This window comes from Vicugna pacos, chromosome 15 (genome assembly GCF_048564905.1).
Source record: "Vicugna pacos chromosome 15, VicPac4, whole genome shotgun sequence".
Taxonomy (NCBI): domain Eukaryota; kingdom Metazoa; phylum Chordata; class Mammalia; order Artiodactyla; family Camelidae; genus Vicugna; species Vicugna pacos.
The window spans coordinates 13,279,607-13,300,546 of NC_133001.1; the positions used below are offsets into that span (position 1 = coordinate 13,279,607).

The 20,940-nt window shown below is 41.1% G+C and overlaps 1 long non-coding RNA gene across 1 annotated transcript in view; it reads right to left on the reverse strand.

The window, feature by feature from the left end:
- The window catches only part of LOC140685666 (uncharacterized), a 38,127-nt gene extending 21,298 nt beyond the window's left edge, over positions 1 to 16,829 (reverse strand). The window contains exons 1-3 of the long non-coding RNA XR_012058931.1: positions 16,753 to 16,829; positions 5,403 to 5,545; positions 3,002 to 3,195 (exon numbers count right to left, since the gene is read on the reverse strand). This is a non-coding gene — a long non-coding RNA (uncharacterized lncRNA). The remainder of the gene's footprint in view (positions 1 to 3,001; positions 3,196 to 5,402; positions 5,546 to 16,752) is intronic.
- Between the last annotated feature and the right edge of the window lie 4,111 nt (positions 16,830 to 20,940).

The following is a 20,940-nucleotide window of genomic DNA, read 5'->3' on the forward strand; positions in this document are numbered from 1 at the left end:
TGGACTTTAAATTCAAATACGTAGAGCCAAGGGTCTGTTTGATACAAGATTATGGAATGAGAGGCGAATATTGTTAGCATTTTCCAAGTCCCCTCATTCTGGACCCATTTCCCTTCTTTTTGTTGACCTAGTAATACCTACTTCCATTCAGTTATGACTTGGGTACCTACTATGTGCTGCTGCTGTGGTGTTACACATATGATGGGGGTCAGAGTAAGAGAGCAAACCCCACAAGAGATAATTCCAGCAAAGACTGTTGAGTACTACACTAGAGGTGCTCAGAATGTGTGAGGAGAGCTCAGAGGAGGGGCTCTGGGGGGATCAGAGAAGCCTTCCTAGAGGAGGTGATAGTTGAGCCTATGTTTGAAGGCTCCACTGGAGTTAGCAAAGCATGAGATTCAAGTTCAAGCTTCTGTGCTTCAAAACGCCACCAGTACCAGGTAGTTTTAGACCATTCCCAGTTCTCATCAATTTACTTGTTCTATAAGTTTATCTGCCATTTTCTCAGAAGTCAGCTTTCTGCTAGTACTCATGTGTTCAAATGATTTGAGGTAGAGTAGTCCCAACTATTGGAAGTTACTGTTCTACCACTCCCAAAGAATACTTTTTTTTGGTACTTCAGAGTGATTCAGCTATATATATGTATTCCTTTTCATATTCTTTTCCATTATGGTTTATTACAGGATATTAATATAGTTCTCTGTGCTATTCGGCCCACGTGTCAGCTACATCTCAAACACCTGTAGTGATGAAAAGTGGAGACTTTAAGGCCCCAGACCTGGGTTTGAATCTCAGCTTCACCACTTATTTAGGTGGATAACACCTGGCAAGTTAGCCTCTCCAGGACTCAGTTTTGTCATCTGCAAAATGGGACCAGTAACAGAACCTACTTCATAGGAGTGTGAGAGTAAATGATGCTGTCCTGGATAGAGGATTTGGCATTGGGCCTGGCATTTTGTGGATGTTCAGAAATGTTAGCTGTTGCTATAATTACATATTTACAAGCCTGTGTATCCCTTCCCCCAGTGTCACTGATGGCAAGGATAGAGACCATTGGCTTCTTTCTCCCTATGTTGCCTGATAAAGTGTCTACCATGTAGCAGCCACTTGGAAAATGTTTGTTGAATAGATGGTTCAACAACACTATTTTTCTCTGCTATTTCAAATGATTGAGTAAGGGCCTCCTCTATTTTGACACACAATAGCCACTTCTTGCTAAATTCTATCCCTTAACATTCAGAAATAAATTATCAAGTGTCTAAAGAGATCGTCTCAAATTCTTAAATTAGCAGAGTTGTATGACTTTTCCCCCTATAGAAAATAAAAGTCGGCCTCCCTTCACTCTCCCAGACCTTCCTGGGCTCTCGCTCGCATTTCAGGAAGCCCTCACCTTCACAAGAATAAGGATGGAAACTTACAAAATAAAAACCCCCAGGTCAGGGAGGGGAGTGGATTTTCCACTTTGTAAAAACATTCATAGTTTCTTGAAATGTCAAGGATCCCTCCAGACTTCACATCCTCCTAAAGAAATTCAAGAACAATTTAGCTAACATGGAATATTTTAAAAGTGCATTCCTTTTGTAAAGTGAACTCAGGCAGTTACTTACTCAGCATCACTCCTCCTTCCACACAGCCGACAAGCGCCCCTCCTCCAGCTGAAGAGCACACGCTTCATGCTCTACCCTCCAAGCACTGCTCAAAGCCAACCTCACATGCCTGACGCCACAAGCTCCCGCAACCCCTCCTACTGCTGGGCACACGGGGCTAATCCCCAACATTCAGCAAACATCCTGCTTAGTCAGAGTACTCATTTCCGGGGGCCACTATAATGAAGTACCACAGGCTAGGTGCCTTAAAACAACAGAAACTTACTCTCTCAACGTTCTGGAGGCTAGAAATCTCGTCAAGGTGTTGGCAGAGCCATATTCCTTCTGAAGGCTCTAAGAAAAAATCTTTCTTTGCCTCTTCCATCTTCAGATGGTTGCCAGCCATCCCTGTTGCTCCTTGACTTCCAGACACATCATTCCAAACTTCACCTCTGTCTTCACATAGCCTAATTCCCTGTGTGTCTGTATCTCTGTGTCCAAATTTCCTTCTTCTTATTAAGACACCGGGCAGACTGGATAGAGGGCTCACCCTAATGAAATATGACCTCATCTTAACTTGAGTATATCTGCAAGGACCCTATTTCCATGTAAGGTCACATTCACAGATTCCAGGTAGACATGAATTTGGGGGGCAGCACTCTTCAACCCAGCACAGGAAGAGAGCTAATGAGTAGAGAGACAGCAGCTACCTGGTAGGATATGACTTGAAAGGTTTCAAGACGAGAAGCCTCTCTCCCAGCCATAAAAAGTATGCTGCAGTGCCTAAATTCCACCATTAGAAAGAGTTTCCTTTTGTTCTCAATGCCTCTCTAGTGCCAAATAAAATAAAAGCAAAGGTGATAGTGTTGCAAACATTGTCTGGAGGAACAGCACTCGTAAATCATTATCACCTCACACGGGTGGAACGATGCGTCTAGAAGTCAAAGAGCAACAGGGATGGCTGGCAACCATCAGAAGATGCAACCATCATCTCACACTCGGCTGCTTTTTAAGCATGACAGCCAGCAGAGGCAAGGTTCTGTCGGAGTGGAGCCTGGGATCTGTGACTGGAAGGGAGCAGGTGGCACCAGAACCCAAGCAGCAAGGCACCAAGGACGTACATGGCTTTAGCACCCACTTGGGGAAACGGCCATGTCTCAGGGAGCCCAGAGCACCAGAGCCCAGCCCCGCATTGAAGGGACAAGAAGGGAGCAGAGGTCACATTCATGCCAGTTCACATTCACTGAGCATCTACTATACACCAGAAGGTGTGCTTGGCGCTTCTAGACGCATCTCATGCGGCCCTCAGAGTGAATAACCTTTCATCTTCCAATGCATGGATGAGAAAACTACAACTCCAGGGAGTTAGGCCGCCTGGATAAGGTTGGGAAATAAGCAATAATGACCACATTCACCCAGGTGCTGATGTCTTCTGCCACTTCACAGAGGAGAGAAGAGGCAACAGAATCCAAGATTTCTGGGCTCACTTCCGCTGGGAGCTGGTCCAGCTTCAAGCTCCCTCACCGTACACTTAGGTTGTTCTTCTTAACTTCTGCTTTTAAATTGGCAGCCGTTTTCTATTGTGTTTCCAATGTGCCTCTGTGTGGATCTTGGAGAGAGGGAGACAGAGAATATATGGGTCAATATAAGCAGACTCTTAAAAGCTTATACTTTATCATTGTAATAATCATAATATATTTTATTTTACAGCCACTCATAACTGAAGCCTCTAGGCACCCTAACAAAAATAGCTAAAAGAAAAAAGGAAATTATATTAAACAAAGGAAATATGACTATAAAACCCCAATAGCCAGGGAACTAAATGAACAACATAAAACCTCCACACAACAAAACTACAGTGAAACCAAGGGGGGAAAGAAACCTTTTCACAAGCTTTACCCTGAAGGATTCCATGCTGTGAGATCACATCTGTTTAAAGCACCATAATTTATCGATACGACATCAAACCAGGAGCCAGCCCTTGTAAACCTTTCCCGCAGAAACTCTCAGAAAACTAACCAGGTGGTCGATGGGGGGGCCTTGGGGGGAGGGTCTGTAGCATGTAGATGGGGCAACAATGGCTTTAAAATTTTATGTTCAGATACATCTATGTGAAGTTCCAAATCTTGGTACTGAGATGCAAAAACTAGTTCATTCTACAGGTAAGCAGAATTTACCAAAAGGACTTTTTTTAAACAAGAATTTTTTTTTTTCCTGAGATAGTTCATCCATTAGAACTCACCGATGGCTTCTCAAACTGCTGCATTAAATGGACCGTTTTCAAGCATGGATCCTTTAGGATGAGCCGCGGAGTCCCAAGCACTATGAGAGTCTTCCGGGGAGGATAAAGGCCTTTTCATTTATAAAACAACTGAGTTACTGAGCCTATCTCCCATTCTGATGCTGGAGGCATTTAAAAAACTGAAGCTCCTGCTGACACGTGATCCTGCCAGACACATTTCAACCACTGCGATTGCCATATTTGTGAGGGCAATATTTCCCCAAACAATGGCTTCCCACATCTCTCCTATACATTTTCCTATTTAACATGGGAAGTAGAACCCACGGGGAAATGTCTCTAAAAGATCTGTAGGATTAGGCTAGCCCAAGGGTTGACAAACTCTTTGGTTGGCTAAATGAAATAAAATATTAAAATGGTGAAAGACACCTTGGTACCTAGGGAAAATGTTTTCCAAAATATTTGTCCATCCTGGAGTAGCTTCTAGGTTGGAATAGATCTGGCCCCATGAATGAGAACACTCACAGCAGAAAAGTGAACCGAGAGCCCAGTGAAACTTCAAGAGTAAAGCAGGGGAGAGAGAAGGGCAGACAGGGCAGCAGAACGTGGCATCACTGGGAAAACTAATGATACAGCAGGATCCACACGTGTTGGCGAATCAGCCCAATCTGGGTTCTCACCCAGGCCCCAGTGCTTAGTAGCTGGGTGACCTTGGAGAAGGCACTTAACTTCTCTGGGCTTTCACTTTCTCATCTATAAAACGAAGAGAAATTGCTAAGCAAATGCTGCTCTTTTTATGATGGAAGCCCTTGAAGTTCTTCAAAGGAATAACCCAGGTCTCCTGGCTAGCTCTCAGATACATTATTCAATTCAAAGAGCAAGCTGTGAATTGGTACACATAGAATAATAATATTAATGTTTGGAAAAAGAAGCCACTGAAAGAACCCTGATGAGGCCCACGGACACATATGGGAGACTATGGAAGAGTACAGAGCAAAGCACACAGGCCAAGACGTGAGGGGCTCTCCTCTGGGAGCAGCCTTGGATTGAGACAGGGTGAGTGAGTGGGAGCCTTATTACCTAAATATTTCATAAGAGACTTTCGTTATGTATTGCTGATGCATGAGAAAAGAACACTTTTATTTATGTAGCCAATAAAAACTACCTTCTACTTATTTCAGGGACTACAGTCATTCTAGAAGAGTCCCTGCCAGTCAATAAACGGGAGCAGGTGTGAAGATGAGGCCAAAACATAGAGGACCCAGAGTTCTATGCAGGGTGACGCTGAGTGGGATTGCCCTTAGTGAGCTGCAAATTGAAAACACTGGCCCCAAACCTATTTGGAAATAGACCCTGTGAGGCAGTGATCTGCAACGTGGATTTGCAGCTGGGACTGAGGAAGTTCTGTGATGGCTTGAAAACCTGGATGGGTTCCCTGTGCCCCAACATGTCAACCAGTGGGCCACCAGCCCTGCCTTCCCTCATGTACCTGCCAGGTACGGGGCATGCATAGCATGGCTGACATCCCCGCCCCCACCAATATGAATCAGCACCCATGGCCTTTGGTACTTTCTCACTTGGAAATGTGGATTCTAAGTAAGACTGATGCTGATCTGGGAGATCTTGCTCTTCAGCGCTGCTCAGCTTAAGCACAAAGAGCCTCTGTGGGTCTTCCTGGAAAGACGTGTTCTCCTTGTACGCGCCAGAGGTGAAGGTATCTCTAGTACACAAAGAGAAGAGAAAATGAAACCACCTCTCACAGCCTGCAATTAACTGGTGACCAGAATGTACTTCTTAATTTTAGATGTAGAGTAGGAATCAAAACAGAATTTTATTTCCAAGTAGGTTACCCATGGTTTCAACAGACTCCTATTTAGATTGGCCAGTCAAAGCAGGAAGGCTGTAGGTAGATGAGTGATCGTTTGGAATTTGCACCAAAATGACTGTGATGCTTTCTTCCATGAACAACTTTAAGAAATACACTCCACATAAATAACAGGATAATTCCTCCATGTTGAGCGAAGGGAAGGAGAAAGACTACCAAGCTCTAAAATGCAAGAATATCAGGAGGAAGGGAAGATTTTCCTTCTTTGTTCAGCACATTTTGCACAAGTCAGATCCCAGATAAAGCCTCCGGTTGGGAGGAGGAGCTAATGGGTGGGCAGACGGCCTGGTGGCCTGCGTGAGTGGCTGGCTGTTCACTTGCTCCAGGAGTCAGGCTCCACACACAAAGCTTATTTTAAAAGAGGGATAAAAAAGGAGGAATTTGAACCAAATTAAATATCAACTCACTTGGGAAAAAAATTTTATGCTGCCTTTTTTTATTTGGACTGTATAATCAAAAAAAATAGAGTCAGTGTCTATTCAATCTAGTAGGCATCATTCAGAAAAAGTTTGAGATCAATTTATGGGTATGTGTGTCTGTGTTTTAAATCAACATTTGGGTTTAGCAAATGAATGCAGGTTTGCCTGTTTCCTGGTGTATGGATCAGTTGCAGATCTGTTTTTAAGCACCAAGCTATTGCAGGATTATTATTTTTAGAATTCATATTCCTTCTTAATCCCCTAATCCGTTTGGAGGAAATGTCCAGGATGTCAACCCGAACACACAAGAAAACCTCAATGAAGCAGCAAGAGAAAAATACAAAACAATAGACAAACAACCATGGGATATATTGTTCAGCTTTTGTTGAGCTTGAAATGTGCCAAGTTGGAAATAGGGGAGCGAGGTTTGTGATATTCCACTGGAACATATTGTCACTGTTATAACCAGCCCACGTTCACCGGAGCTGCCAATTATTCCCCAGCCACCATTTTTTTCCTTTAGATTGATCTCCTGCTTGAGGCTGTTTCACACCCATGACTCTGAAGCTTCCCTAGTGGCATGTTGGCTAATTAAGAGCAAAATCCATCTCTTGATGAAATAATGCTGCCACTGAAAAGGAATTCTACATTTTTTTTTAATTCTTAATCAGGCTGGAAGGAGCGGTATTCTAACACTTGTATTAAGCATAGGGAAAGGTCTATAGCTAGCAATTAGCAATCATGAAAAGGACAGCGATTTAAAGCATGTTGCAGTGACATTTTTATCAAATTAAATGAGTTTGCTAGGGCCACCAGCTGCATATGCTTATTGTCATTTACTGTTTGGACAGCAACACATCAGCTACTGAGTATCAGGAGGTGCTGAATTTAATAAGTCATTCTGACACTGGTGTGAAACGAGCAGATCAGCATTCTGGGGAATGTGTTCACACTCCAAACAGACAGGCAGACATCCTGAGCATCCAAGGTGACACCAATCAACAGGAAGAAATGATGAAAGCCAGGCCAGGAAGCAGGCAGCCCTGGTGGCAGCGGCAGGAGCCACAAAGACACACCCCTGTGAGAAGAGAAACAGATACACACGCACACGCACACGCCAAACCTACTGTTCTGGGGTTTAGCTAAACAGAGCATCTAAAAAAGCAAAAATGTTTTCAGAAACCCTGGGATGTGTACCCATGCTAGGCTGTGAATTTTCATTTATAATTTAAAAACCTACCCGGTTCCCCTATACCAATCACTAGAAGAAGCTGATAGATATTCAGTTTTTTTTTTTTTTGGTCCCTCATGTTTGAAATCCCATTCAAAAAAAATTTTTTTTCTCTGTGTGCTGGGAAAATAAAAGTTTTGGTTTTTCCTTTCTACCTAATACGTTTGCTCTAAACTGACTGTCTAGCTAGAGTAGGAGGAGGCAGTGTTACTTGGTTTTGATTTATGGTCGGTTGAAGGCATATGCTGCGTTCAAAACTGCTTGGAATATGAGATGTGGAAGGACATTCTGACAATCCCAGGGGCTATTTATGTCGAGGGAGAGATCTGATACCAATGTCTTAACCATGTACCTGGCATGAGAGTTAAAACACACTAGAAAGTCGCTTGCCAATTATCCCTTAAAACATGCAGGTGTAATTGACAGCCTAACAAAGGTGACTTGTAATTAGTTCACGGCTTCAGAAGTTTCTAATGCCATCTAGTGGAAATGCTCAAGTGTAAATTTGATCACTTACACATCAAAAGGGAGCCTAAAAGCCCATATAATACGTCATGTATGCTGTCACATACTCAGAAAAACTCAACACCACAGTCCAATCTCAAATATATCTCAAAAAAAATTGCTACAGTGCTTTCACATGACTAGAACACACCTTGAAAAATGTGACTTGCCAAGAATACCCTTGGACGCTTGTCTACCACAGTGAAATGATTATTAGCACCATCCTACACCATGTCCACGCCTATAAAGTCATTTTCCTCATCACTGTTTTCTCTCTCTTATCTTGCAAACTCTAGAATCTAGAGCTGGACTATGACAGATTTTTTTTTACTATTATTTTGCAAGCATAGTGAATTCAGTAAAACCTGACCTACCTTTCACTGATTTTAATCTAAAAAATAGTACAAAAGAAACTATATTTTGCTAGTTTAATCCTAGAAGCTGTTCGATTTTCAGTGACCTCTTCATAGAATTTCCTCCAGTGGAATTCTATAATGAAATTCTGAACAGGAAGAATGGCATTGGGGATTTTGTGCTTCCTTCCAAGATGGTCACCAAACCATGGTCACCATAGCCATGGGGCTGTGACACAGGAATCAAAAGGTGCTTCACATAATTGAGAAGAAAGGAAAGAAAGGAAGGGAAGGAAGGAAAGAAGGAAGGAAGAGAAAAGGAAGAAAGGAAAGGAAAGGAAAGGAAAGGAAAGGAAAGGAAAGGAGGAAGGAAGGAAGGAAGGAAGGAAAGAAAGAAAGAAAGAAAGAAGGAAGGAAGGAAGGAAGGAAAGAAAGAAAGAAAGAAAGAAAGAAAGAAAGAAAGAAAGAAAGAAGAAAGAAAGAAGGAAAGAAAGAAAAAGAAAGGGAGAGAGAAAGAAAAGGAAGGAAGGAAAGAAGGAAGGAAGGAAGGGAAGGGAGAGGAAGGGAGGGGAAGGCAAGGGAAGGAGAAAGAAAGAAATAAAACCATATTTCACCTTGTATATGAAGACACATAGGTAAATAGTCTACATATGTCACTTTCCTCTGTATCACTTCTCAAAAACAGTCCCCTCCAGGAGCATGGTTATGATAAAAGAAATCACTGGAACCCTGAATTCTAGTACAAATTAACGTGAAACTCAGAGCTACTTAATTTCTCTTCTCCCCACTTCAATTTCCTTATCTATCAAAAGAAGAAGTTGGACTTGAATTCAACTGAAAAGCCCTTTATTCTTTAAAACTGTAGCTTAGAATTTCAAGTCCAAAACTCAGGTCTTCTGTCTCATTGTAATAATTTTATTTAAAGGTATCAATTTCATCACAGCTATTTTACTTAAAATAACTATTTTTATTAAAATCACTTCATTAGTTTGAGTCTTACAGTGAATTTCAGTGTTTGGACCACCAGCAATTTTAAAAGCAATTTATTTGTAAGAAGAGAGAGCTACAGTTTAAACAAATGCTATGTTTAAAGAATTAAAAATAGGAAGTATGTATTTTCTACATAAACCTATCTTAGCATTATTATGCTGAGTAAAATATATTTTATTTTAGTTTACTTGTAAAATAAAGTATATTTTTTAAGTAGGAAAGAAATACATAGTCATCTTACATGTAAAACCTGAAAAGCAAGAAAGCAAGAAGGAAGGAAGGAAGGAAGGAAGAAAGGAAGAAAGAAAAGAAAAGAAAAAAGGAAAGGAAAGGAAGGAAAGAGAAAGGAAAGGAAAGGGAAGGGAAGGGAGGAAAGAAAGGAAAGAAAGGAAAGAAAGAAAGAAAGAAAGAAAGAAAGAAAGAAAGAAAGAAAGAAAGAAAGAAAGAAAGAAAGAAAGAAAGAAAGGAAGAAAGGAAGGAAGAAAGGAAGAAAGGAAGAAAAGAAAGAGAGAGAGAGAGAGAAAGAAAGAAGAAAGAAAGAAAGAAAGAAAGAAAGAAAGAAAGAAAGAAAGAAAGAAAGAAAGGAAGGAAGGAAGAAAGAAAGAAAGGAAGAAAGGAAGAAAGAAAGAAAAGAATTTGTAGTTCTAACATCCAAAGACAGCAGATCGTCCATTTAACACCATGGTATTCCCCTCTCAGTCTTTTCTTTGTGCATGGTATTTACCTAATTTGTATAAGATGGTATATATAAAACATATATACACTGATTTTCATAATGGTACCTATTTTTCTGACTATAAAAATATAATTTTTCATTTTAGGAAATTGTTTAAATATACAAATACATAAAGAAAATTAAAATCCCCAGAATCTCCCCACCCAGACATATCCTCATTTACTATTTTATTTCTTTAAAGTTCTTTTTCCATGCATAATTTAACACAGTTAAGATTATATTACATATTCTGATTTTAAGTACAATTAACCCAAGAAGAGTCATTCACAAATCCTAGTTGGAAGATGTTACAAAGAGGGTCTTAATCACAGATTATATCTGCCACTAGTAGTTTATTCATTTTTCATAATTACAGAAAAAAAAACCCTATACACTCAGGTCATTCAAAATGAATTCTAAGAAGCAGAAAATTATTACTCAAGTTACTTGTCAGTGCATGGCGTTATACTGCTGAATAGAAATCAGTTTCAGGAGAGGGAGAAAAAACGGCTTTCTGGGCTTAGTAATTCTGCAAATACAATGTCACTGTCATTTAATTATTGCAGTCTTTATTTTGGACTAGAAAAGAAGTGAGTTTTGTTGTGTTTTAAGTAGCAGGAGATTCCATCTGAACTGTGAGGGAAAGAATAATGCCCCCAAAACACATTTCCTGATATTGAAAAAATAGCAAAAACAGTAACAGCGATTAATGGAAACTTTATAGACCCTAGCATCTTTCAGGTTATAAATCCATTTGGCAATATCTAATATAATTAGATCCCTAAAAAAAATTAGATTCCTGATCGTGGAATCTATGCAGAATAAGAAGGTATTTATAAATCTTTTTATATCATGGCTTCCTCATTCCCTTATCCTTCATTCTTTGACTGGCTGGAGTAAAACTTTAAGTCATTCTTCAAGTTGTTTACAACTGGGCATCCTACAGAATTGTTAATACCATTGTCACAAATTTAAATTCTTGGGTTGCAATGTTCCCTCATTCTCACCTTGAGAGGTGTGGGCTGCCACGGTCCTGTGGCCTCCATTCCATTCCACAGGGAGAACTCGGAAACCAACCTGATTTCTGTTTCTTGGTAGACTGTTTTTGAACCTGGATGCTTAAGGACCTTTTCCTTAGCCTTCTAACTCAGAAGGCCTGGGAGACGCCTAGGAGTCAGCCTCTGCAGGGGTCTTACCAAGACCACTGTGAGTTCTTTCAAGTCTTCTTTGCCTCAGGATGCTTCTTCTTCCTGTGGTATCTCTGATTACCACTTTCGTACGGTTCAGAGGGTGGTCTCTTCCTCAAGAACAGCTGTCACTTCGCTGCCTTCTTTCCTCCCGACCCCGTATCTATCCATTCCCTGATTTAAATCTTTGTCTTTTCTTCTCCGTTTTCAGAGAAAAGTTTCACTTTCCCCAGGATGTGTTCTACACCGCATACATACTCTATTACAATTCTCATCTCCAACTCACGTCTAATTTCATTATTTTATTCATTTTTTTCATTCTTCCCTGTTGCCTTTTTGGGGTAGTGCCAATGAAAATATCTTTAACTTTAAAAATGTTCTATTATCCAAAATTTTCCCTTTATAAAAAAAATTGTATGTAGAAAGATGCAAATAATAGCAAATACTTATGATTATCACCTGTAGTAAATGTTAATAGTTTATCATATATGCTTCAGATTTTTTCCACAAATATCCCAAATGAAGTGCAAACCTCTGCAGCCCCCTAGATATAATCACTGTTTTGAATTCACTGTGAATCTAGTTCACATTTCCATACTTTCACTACTTACAGATGTATCCATAAGTAAACTGCAGTGGACTGTGTTTATTAAATGCCTATATACTGCATCACACTAAAAATGGTATACGTTACAACTTTGTTTTTTCTAAATATTGTGGTCTATGCAGAGGCCACACGCGGGTGTTCCAGCTGAGACAGCATCCCACAGCCAGAATCCACTGCCACACATGGGAGTACGTGAGCCTTCACGTGGTCCCACCCCCGGTCTTTAAGCCACTCCAGCTGACACCACAGCGAGCAGAGATGTCCACACTGAGCCCTACCCAAATGGCAGATTTGTGAGCAAAATAAATGGGGCCATGGTCTTAAGCCACTAAGTTCTGGGGGTAATTTGTTATGCAGCCAGAGTAACCTGACTAGCTTCTTTCTGTTCCCTGTTCTGGTTCCCCGACTTCCTTACCTGTTGTTTTAGGAGGACCGCATTAATAAATGATCGGCATATAAGTCCAAGAGACTGGGACAGAGTTATGAATAATCTACACCAAAGAAGAAATGTGCAACCCCCCTTAAAGGGAAAGCCCTGCTGTCGTTAAAACTCAATGAGATGCTATTTCTGTGGAACCAGCCATTGTGTAAAGAAAGCAATTTAACTAAAAACTAAACGGCAGGAGAAAGGAATTAAATTTGCTCTCTGAACTCTTTTCTGAGTAACCACATTAATGGGGGAGATGGAGAACTGAGATGTATCTAGATTCAGTGCTATAGCAAAGAGGGGTGTTTTGTAAAGTCCTATCTTACAAAGGCAGTGTTTTGAACTTTCCCCTTAAACAATCCCCAGGAAACATTCTCCCTCTCAGATGGGAAAAGGGGGAGGGGGGCAAATTCCATGGCTCTCCTAATCTTGGCTCTGTAGGGAAACTGCCAGAGTCCCTGTGAACAGGTGTCCTGCCAAACAGCTGGATAGCAAGAGCTGGGAGTAGGGTGAACAGCAGTCCTGAAACCACCCGCTGGAGGAAGAGCTGTTGCCAGCAAGTTACCTGTACGTCCAAAATCATGGAACCTTCTATAGAGAGTCTGCGGGGCAACAGAATGCCATCAGCTGATGAGAGTCTGCTCCTGATAATGGATCTTAAATTTCTCAGAAGTTTAGCCTCACAGACACACTACCTGCTGCTCCCACGTTAGAGTAGCTGATCCAGCCCATCTACATACACTTCTCTTTTACTGCCAGTGCTTGACTCCAGCCCAGTAACCTCGGCATAGTGACAAAGAACCGGGGCACTTCATGGCAGGATTTCACATACTAGTTCTTCTGAATGGATGCCTCCTGCTCCGGTCTATTCCACAGCTGCTCCAGCATGGTTCATCTTCCCAAGTGATTTCAAGCTTGGCTAGTCCCAATTTCAGAGTTCCTCCCAATGTCATCCCTGTCAAAGACGCAGACTGCAAGTTCATAGACTGAATGTCATATCCTGTAGCAACAGCCACACAGCCACGGGCCTCTCTTGGCTCCCAGGTCCCTTGGGGATATTTCGAGATAATGAGCACCCTTGGAGCACTCTGAAATGAGCCCTAAAGAATATTCTAGGGTGGGATGGATTTAAATTACTCTTCACCTTGGATCTTTATTTTCCTTGCAAGATTCCCCCCGTCTCCCAACACACTGGACAATTTGTCCTTTCCCAGACTTAAGTTACCCAAACCAGCTGAAAAATAAAGCTAACCTAGAGACACCAGAGGCCTCACAAAGGACTGATCTATTTCCCCCCTGAACTCGATCTGGCCACCATCTCACGCCCAGGGAGAGAGCCTTACACTGACAGTCTGTTAAGAGGCTGAGCAAATTCTGGTGTACTGCCAACGACAATGTAACAGGACCTCTGGAAAACAAGGTCTCGGGTCATTACCAGGATTGCCAAATCCTGTGAATCAAGAAAGCCCATCTCATCCCTGCTTTCAGTGGCCAAGAAAGAGAAGAGAATGTACCATGTGCAGCTGTAAGGTGCTGTGAGGAAGATGCCAGAAGGCTCCCGCAAGGGCAACCACCTCCCATGGACCAGCCCTTAAGTCTTTAAGTTCTAGCAAACCTGAAGATGTTTTCAGAGATTTGGCATTTGGTTTTTATTTCTTTTCTTTTATTTTAACCTTTTTTTTTCTTTTTCTTTTTAGCCTTGGTCTAAATATACATATTTCAAAGAGGCTACATTTAATTTAATATGCAATAAACTGAATTACCATAGAACTTGGAGTTCATGGGAGAGTTCAGACTTGGGGTCAAGCAGCCTAGGTTTCAAATCACAGTTCCATACCTTACTTACCAGTTTTGTGACCTTGGAGAAGTTAATGTAAACTCTCCAAGCTTCCATTTTCTCATATCAGAAAAAAAGGTATAATGATTGTGTCTTTCCACAGAATAATTATGAGGATTTCATAGTACACTGCCTGTAAAATATTTAGTTAAGCTCCTGACAAAGCATGCAGATTCAACTAATATTAACTATGTGAAGAGAAATCCTACCAAACTTCATTAACTTCCTCTAATCTATTCACTCTTTGTCTGCAATATTCAGGATCACAAGTGGTCTCTAAAAAGTTGGGGCAGTCTAACGGCATGAGATGGAATTCCATTTCAAAGGCACTAACGTGAGTATTAGGCACATACACAAAGAACTACCTGGATGATCCCTTGCAAGCACTCAGCCTCAAAGAGAGCAGGCTTCAGGCCAGTATGCATTTATGTGAAATTGAAAATCCACCCCACAATATGTGCCATGTTTTTCAGACCCAGAAGCTTCCTTATGTTAGACAGTCTCAGTGTGGTGACATTATGCAAAATGGAATGGATAGGGTGAATTTTATTAATTGTAAGTTGCTTGGAATTCTTTCTACAGAGTTGCCCAAAGATACAGAGAACTTTTTTCTTTTTATGGAAAAATTCAAACATGTACAAAAGTAGACCAAAAATATAAGAAATCCCCGTGTTCTTTTCACCCAGATTTTACAACTATCAACTCACAATCTTATATGATCTAGATTTCTACCCATTATCCCTATTGTATTATTTCAGAGCTCATCCCAAACAGTATATCATTTCATCCACAAATATTTCACTGCATTTCTAAAAGGACTCTTTTTTTAAACACAGCTATAATATCACTACCACACCTACAATCTTAATAATTTTTAATATCAAATACCTAGCTAGTGTTCAAATTTCTAATTGTCTTATAAATGTCATACTTCTTTAATAGTATATTTCCTTTAATAAGGATCCAAATAATGTCTACACATTTCAATTAATTGTTTCAAGTTTTTTTTCAATCTAGAGATTTCCCTTCAATCTTTTCCTTAAAACTTATTTGTTAAAAGAATTATTTGAGAGTTTCCCAAAATCTAGGTTTTGCCAAAAAGCTTGTCAAAGGATACTCAACTTTTCAAATAATTATTCTCTAAGTGAGAGCAGGAGCAGAGAAGCTGAAGAAGGTATTGATCTTCTGGTGAGAACATTTTTATATTTTGCGTAAAGGCTGCTGATGCAATTCACAGAATCACTGGCACGTCGGTTGCTGTCTAGAGTAAAAGAGCCCCAGACTTGTTGCTCTCCCAGGTCTTCCTTGCTCCTGCTAATGGAAACATTCCAGGAACCACCACCCTGTGTACCCCATTATCGCTCACAGTGTCATTGCTGAGAACCTGCTCTCTGTCTGCCCTGACAAGCATGGGTTTATGCAACAGGAACTCGTGAAGATGCAAGTTTAAAGGTAAAAGAGAAACAAAAAGTAGGAGAATGAAAGGGTGAGGAAGGTAAATGCAGCCAAAAGCAGGAGACTTGGGGATTATGGGTGAATAGGAGGGCAGGCAACCGACGACAGAGGTGTTACAGTCAAGGTGGACAGAAAAGGTTGTGGTCACTGGGTCTCACGCCCTCGGTTTGGGATGAGACATTTGGGCTGGGAAGAGGAATCTCTTACCCTTTGCTCTGCCGTTAACACAACTCTGCTCCCGCAGACCAACACCATTTAAACAACTCAGCGGTTGTAGGAGATTCATTCTGACCCGAGTCATCATGACGGCTCCGATATGGCTCTGCAGTCACGGCCGTCAGCACTGGGCAAACTGTGGGCCTAACAGCTACGTGGTTCCGCACACAAGAGCCCGAGGTGAGGATTGTCCCCTTTATACACAACAGTAAGCTTCTAGAGCACTCCATACTACAGCGGATTACATGGAAATAACCATAGCTAGTTGTCAGAGGAACAACAGAAAGCAGCTGAACACCCTGGTAAAATAAAAGTGGACCCTATTTGTGGACATTTAAAATATACTGTATCTTCTTTTGATTCTCTTTGACTGTCACCATCAGCTTTGAAATTTAACAAAATGTTTCTCATGGGAAAAAGCGCTCCAAGTTGCTACTACACCGTGAGGTACTCTGAGCCCCTGATGAGAAAAACAGGAGAATTTTCGGTTCTGGCAATGGGGGTGATGCTCGTTGAAGACTTACCTTCCCACTGAGAACGGCTGGAGCACCGGGACAAAAACTGTCTTAACCTGTCTGAAGGCTTCAGTGAGGACTCGAGCAGCCAAACAGTACTGGAAGGGCTAATGACTGAGAAGTCTCCAGAACTGATAAGAGGAAACAAGCCACAAACTCAGGAAGCACTATAAATCCCGAACAGATTTACTGTCAAAAGAGACGGGGGTGGGGAATCCCACATCTTCACAAACATAGTAAAACTTCTGAAGAGAAAGAGAAAGTCCTTCGTGCCAGGGGATTACATCTTCTGTAGAACAGTAAGACCGACAGCTAAATTCCCAACAGAAGCAATAGGAGCCAGGAGACAATGAAATGATATTTTCAAAGTGCTGAGAGAAAACGACTGAGCTTCCACCTCCAATCCTGTGAAGTAACTCCTGCCAGACCCAAATTTCCCACAGATCACAACTACACATTCTGGACAAAATTCAAAAAAAAATAAATAAACAACATTTCAAAGGCACAACAGAGTGAGAAAGGCACATTGATTGTGAAGGAGAGTAGACGCTCGGGGCAAAGGAGCAGCATACGAGGATTTACTCACTTTTATGGCGTGTGGTCTGAGTGCAGGCCAAGGTCATTGCTGCACAGGATGCATCCAATAGAACTCCACTCGAAAACCCACATCATTATTGGCTTGAAAGGAAACAGAAAATAGAGTTCTGGGTAACCATGAGCACAGAAAGTGAGAGGGAAATTCCGGAAAGGGGAAAACCACAATGCCTGGGTTTAAACTCTGCCCAAATCTCTGGCTGACACCCGAACCACATGCACAGGGTGGATTCCAGCTAAGAGCATAAGCCGCAAACACCTGTGGGGCAAAAATCAAAAGGCCTAACATATATGTAACCAGAATTCCAGAAGAAGAAAGAGAGATGGAGGCATAAACAATTTTTAAAGAAATAATTGCTGAAATGTCCCTGAGTTTAGTGGAAGTCGTAACTTACAGACTCGGGAAACTCAGCAATGAACAAGGAGGGCATACACAAAGAAAACCACCCCAGTTACAACAGACTCAATCTGCTGAGCACCAAAGATGAAGAGAAAATCTGGAAAGCACTCAGAGAAAAATACACATAATGTACAGCAGAAAAATAATTAGAAATACCACTGAGCTCCCATCAGAAACTAGGAGGCCGGGGACAGTGAGTGACAAGTCATTTAAAGGACTGAAACAAAAGGCTGTCAACCAAGAGTTCTATACCCAGTGGAAATGTACTTCAAGAACTGAGGCCAAGAAACAACATTTTCAGATGAAACTTTTAAAAAAGCTGCCAATTTGCAAGGAAATAACAGTTAAAATATTCCTCAAATATTCCTCATGAGAGTTAAACTTGAATGTTTTATTTTTTTTAAGTGAAAGTAGGTTTACTCAGGGAGATACACACGCCATAGACAGAGCGTGGGCCGTCTCGGATGGCAAGAGAAGCGGCCAAATAAAGAGGTGTTAGAACACAGGTGACTTACTACCAGCAGCCCTGTAATAAAGGAAATTCTAAGAGAATTCTTCAAGCAGAGGAAAAGGATCCCAAATGGAAGCCACAGATGCAGAAAGGAATAAAGAGCCACAAAAATGTGAAGAATGTGGATGAACCTAAATGAATATATAATGTGAGAAGAAGAAGAGTACCATGGGATTTAAAATATACAGAGAATAAACATAAATGACAGAAGTAACACAAAATCAGGAGTCAAGTGGATACGGCTAAAGTATTCTAAGGTCCTTTCATTGTCTGGGAAAGAATAAAAGTACAATTCAGAGACAGTATAATCTAATATGTACCACCCAGACATCTTCACTTCAAGACTTAAGGACCTATTCCTTCAGCTCTCTCTGAGCTTAAGAAGGCCACCAGGGCAGCCGGTATCTAAGGACTTGTCAACGTGTGGATATAAAAGCCTGACCTCCTCACCCAACTCTGAAGAGCCATCCAGCTTCAGAGGTCCCCTGGGGGTGGCTATCAGCATTTGTTGTAATTGCATTGCAACCTAACCTGTCCTCCTGCCAAACTTGCTTCCTTTACTTCCCTTGCACAGGTGACAAGCCCAGGAGCATCTGCGCACTAGTCTTCCTGAACATCTGAGTCTGTCTCCTGGGGAACCTATCTCACCGGCAACATTATATTAGATTTGCGTAAGTCAAGGGGGTATGTTTAAATTCTAGGGTATCTCTAAAAAGGTAGTAAAGCAAAAAATAAAATTAATAAACTAATAGAAGAGAGAACTGGAATAATAAAAAGTAATTTGTCCAAAATAAGGCAAGAAAAGAGACTGAAAGGTGGGACAAACAGAAAATAAATAGTAAAAAATTTAAAGACTGAAACAAATTGGCCTGATGACGGTTACACTTACGAAAAAATACTCAACCGTGACTATTCAGGGAATTGCAAATTAAAGCAATACCATTATTCATCCATCAGATTTGGAAAAAGTAAAAGAATGATATACCATTTAGGACTGGCAACGTTTAGGATTATGGGCACTCTCAGATATTGCTAGCGGGAATGTGAACTTTTACCACCATCTGCAAAAGTAATCTGGTAGTGCATATTTAAATTAGAAACATATTTGTATTTACCCTTTGTGGCAGAAACTGGTTCACTGTTCACAAAACCTGTCTCCTCTTCCTCCTGGGCACACCTAGACTCCATCTGCCAGACTCCTTTGCAGCAAGTGACTGAGTCCCAGCTCAGGTATGACACTTGACCCACTTGTTGAAGGTAGCAGAATCCCCACAAGCTGGTCCCCTGAATGGCTAAGTAGAGCAGAGACACCTGAGTACCTGGGACAAACTAAGACTTTGATTTTGTCTGAAAAATACATTCAAGCGTCTATTTATTAGAGCAGTTAGCATATAATCTAGACGTCATTTTACTCAACAGTGTCACTTCTAGGTATCTGTCTTTAGTGTAACAACAGTACATAAGACTCTATATATGAGGAGACATCTAACTGGAAAAACTAGAAACAACTTAAGTAACCATCAGTAAGGAAAGAGCTGAATAAACTGTAATGCTGATATAAATGCTTAGTACAATCTTGTTTTCATGGAAGGAAAAAAACACAACATATACACACCTGTGTATATTTGGAGGTAAGGGTACAAAGACACAAATCAGGTTGTAACATCAGTTACCTCAGAGGGGCAAGGATGGGAGACTACAGGTTACAGGAAAGGGAAAAAAAAAAGATTACAGCAGAAAAGAAGCATACTTCAGTATAAAACTGAATGAAAATACAGAATATAAAATTGAATCATAAAATATTGAAGCAAATATGTAAAAACTGAATATGTATGTAGATAAGGATGAGAAGATAATGTCAACTTACATAAAATTCATTTTTGTCTTAAATGTTAATATTTTAATATTACTTTTATAATAAAAGAATACTGGAAAATGAAAGGAACTGGCTTAGGCCCTCCCTGGATTGGGCAGTTGATGGCCCATAGTTGACATTATAAAACTGAACAACCTGGATTTTGGGGATATGCACGGGTGTTGGGTTGTGTGGCTGCACTGTTGAGCCCAAAGGGCCAGAGGGTGGTGTCTTTCCTGAAAAAAAAAGTGGATACTATTGTCAGTCATCCCAGTAGAGTTCAGACCCGAAATAAGAAATGAGGACTGAAAAGTTCAGATCACCAACTTCAATGCGGGAGGTGGAGGCAGTGTCCCCTCACACCACCAAGCAATTCTCTCACACCAGCTGGGCGTCCTGCAATTTAATTCAATTTAACACTCCTTACACAGGAATAAAGAATTTAAAAATAAATAAATAAAGCAAGATGTTGAACCCCCTATGACAGAATTGTAAAGAAAAGTTCTTATCATCAGCTTTGTGACTCTTGCTCTCAATGATATAAAATGCTGAAGTTGAAGAAGCTGAGAATCAGAGAGGCTTTCATTCCCTACCAGTGTGTGCTCCATCTCACCATCCTCTATAGGTTTGGATTCAACTGCAAGGGAGAGCAAAACCAAGACAGCAGTGACTTCTGAACTCTACTTCTCGCCCACGTAAATATCTAAGTTAATGATTCAGGGCTGCAATGGTGACTCCATCCACACTCCCACCAGTAGGAAGGCTAAAAGGAAAGGAGAAAGTGTCCTTCTTCTAAGGACATTTCCTAGAGGTTACACACACACACACTCTTTCTCTCACGTTGGCCAGGACGTGGTGACACAGCCAAACAATTCTGGTTACAAGGGGATGGGAGGAGATGGAGATATGCAGTCTTGATGCTGGGAAGCCAGGTCCTCAGTTAAAAGTCTAAGGCTGCATCACCATGGAGGAAGGGCAGTACAGATCCAGCAAGGAACCTAGCTGTTTCTTCCACAACCCACCCCTTTAGCCCTAAAACGACAGCACCCTTTTTAGAAGACACAGAACACACCCATAGGCTCCATAAAAGAAGACGAAGACTTGAGCAGTAACTGCATTCGCTTAAATCCAGGACATGTGAGTAACGCTCAGTCTTGTCCACCAGGCCTGGCTATAGCTCTTAACGCTCAAGCAGTCTGTATACTAAATGTAAGTTATCTTACCATCACACACCTGAAATGAAACTGGGAGGGAAAAGGCAAGATAATAGCAATAAAAAAAAAATCCCATTTGGAAATGGGGAAAATGGGAAATGTCCAGAAGTCACTGGTCTGTAACTACAGTCGCAGCCCACTGGTCAGGAGCAGCAGACGTCCCCTGCCTTAATAGTGGAGTAAGTTCCCTACTTAGACCC